This window comes from Aplysia californica, unplaced genomic scaffold (genome assembly GCF_000002075.1).
Source record: "Aplysia californica isolate F4 #8 unplaced genomic scaffold, AplCal3.0 scaffold00446, whole genome shotgun sequence".
Lineage (NCBI taxonomy): Eukaryota > Metazoa > Mollusca > Gastropoda > Aplysiida > Aplysiidae > Aplysia > Aplysia californica.
Genome location: NW_004797716.1, coordinates 320568 through 323255, shown reverse-complemented (window position 1 = coordinate 323255; position 2688 = coordinate 320568). Strand labels below are relative to the sequence as shown.

The 2688-nt window shown below is 38.4% G+C and overlaps 1 protein-coding gene across 1 annotated transcript in view; it reads right to left on the bottom strand.

Moving 5' to 3' along the window:
- The window catches only part of LOC101856677, a 15099-nt gene that overhangs the window by 11842 nt on the left and 569 nt on the right, over positions 1-2688 (bottom strand). The window lies entirely within an intron of this gene.

Genomic DNA, 2688 nt, shown 5'->3' with positions numbered 1-2688 from the left:
CTCGCCATGATAGTCTAATCATCTCCCCACTCAACCACTCCTACAATCTAAGTACAGCTCACGTCTGACACCGACCTACCAGAATTGAAACTAAATCATGCCGCCCTTCCTCTCTCCAGTGTGTATTACTTCCGTTTTAACTGACTCTATTTTATCATGTTGCATGCTCCTCGATCTTTTCGCCGACCACCATTGTTCATCATTAATGCCCTCCCAACTCCTATACAAACATTTATCTAAATCCCCCAAACACCCACACAACAGATCCATTTATATCTGTCTACATACGATATGGGCATAAATATGTATTTACATAATAGTATATATATATATATATACATATATATATATATATATATAGTTGTTATTATCAAAATAAGACAAGTGTCAGAAGTAAATTAGCGAGAAAATGGCCTTCAAACTTTTTAGGCGTATGTTTCCTTGGAAACTGCACAACATTAACGTTGTGTGTGCCTTTGATAGATGACCCCACCTCCTCGTTAAAACATTTTGTTTTTGAAAAAAAGCATAGTTCACACTGATATCTCAGTGACAACCGATTCGATTTTATTGAACACTTTTCGTGGAAGCCCCACTGATTGCTTGAGGTTTTATTCCGTTCAAGGATCCATAGATTTGTTACGACTGAGAATTGTGGGCTAGCTTTGCGGGCTAGAACTATTGTCTTTAGAGACATCGGCAGGTCGGGCCCTGGGGCAGCAATCACCTGGGGCAGCATTGCCCCCCCCCCCGACCCCCCCTCTCGACAGGCCTGGGCATCGGTAGTCGGTAGCCTTAGATGTTAGGCTCTCGGACTCGCAACCTTAAGGCCGTTCCTTGGGAAAGGCACTTTACACGAATTTTCCTCACTTCAGCAGGTGGGAATGGGTACCCGGCTATAGACAGCGAAATATCTTGTCAGTTTTTTTTGGTTTGGGCACGTGTAATCCGCATCTTGCACTGTTGTATGCTTCTTGGGAAACTGGGAATGTTTCAGAGTGTTTTAGGGTCTGCTGTGGTAATGATGGTTGTAAAATGCATTAAGAGTGGTTATGGGCTATAATATGTAAATGCAATTATCAAATTCTCATCATCATCAGTATTATTATTATTATTATTATTATTATTATTATTATTATTATTATTATTATTATTATTTTATTTATTTTTTAAAAATATATTATTAGATCTAGTATTAGTATAATTATTACAAGACATCTTTCCGCCTGCAGTCGGTACCCATTCCCACTTCTATGAAATGAGGAAAATTCATACAACATACGCGTACCTCTACCAGGACACAATTTCGGCTCTATGGTGGCAGGGTTCAAACCCATGACCCTTCAGCCACAAAGCACAAACGACACTTTTGTTCTTGTTAACTACTCCAAATCAGTCTTGCATTCTGTGCTTCAAATATATCTAGGATATAGAGAGATCGAGATCTAGAGTCTTGCTCTATAAAAAAAAAATACGCACCAAATACGCGCCAAGTTTTTATATCGTCAATACAACGAAGTAAACATTTTGTGGGTCTAAACGAACTCAACGTGTTGGGGACGTGACTACACCAAATGTATCTTTAAAAAGTCAATACAGTAAACTTTGGCTTGAAGTAGATCTAACCATCGACACAGTGAAACACACATTCGATCAGAGTCAGATATCGAGATTCTAGATCTGGAACTAGTAGAGGCAGCTGTCGCACATACACGACGAAGCACGAACTGAAACGGAAGTAATCCACAGAAAAATATGAAATGGCTAAAGGTAGAGTGAAAACACCCGAGACCTTCGATTTTCAGGAAAAATGCTCAAACCTGAAAAATAAAAAGTTAGGTTCAGAACTTCAAAGATATGCCCACGTAACCCTTTGCGACAACTCGTGCCTGAATTATATTTTTTAAAGATTTAATGGGCACCTGTGTAAATAATTGTTACTGACCTCCCAAACAGGCTTAGCTCCATTGCAATAAGATTATTATTATTATTATTATTATTATTATTATTATTATTATTATTATTATTATTATTATTATTATTATTATTATCATTGTTGTTGTTGTTATTGTTGTTGTTGTTGTTGTTGTTGTTGTTGTTGTTGTTGTTAGCTACAGGAAATAACTATGTACTGTGTTTTAGGAAAAAAGGATAAAGTTATAATTGGCTTGTATTTGTTAGTCCTATAGCCATCAAATGCTTCAACATCACATTTCTTGTTATGAAAACCCCTCCCCTTCAAACAAACAAACACACACTTACACACATACATACACACACACAAACACACGCATACACACACGAAACCAAACACAGGCAAACACTCACACACAAACACACACACACACACACAAACACACACATACACAAACACACACAAACACAAACACACATACATACATAATTAACATAAAGTTAAACAAATGCAAAACATAGCACATCTTGCATGAGTGGAGAGGGAAAGCGCCTTTAAAATGTGTAAATTTTGAACGTACGTTTTATCGTATTGCGCAGGGACGTGTGTTATTAATTGTTAATAAGTTGTGGCGTCGGTGGCCTAGTGGTTAGGCTCTCGGACTCGCAACCGTAAGGTCGTGGGTTCGAATCCCGTCAGGGGCCCGACGTTGTTTCCTTGGGAAAGGCACTTTACACGAATTTTCCTCACTTCACCCAGGTGGGAATGGGTGC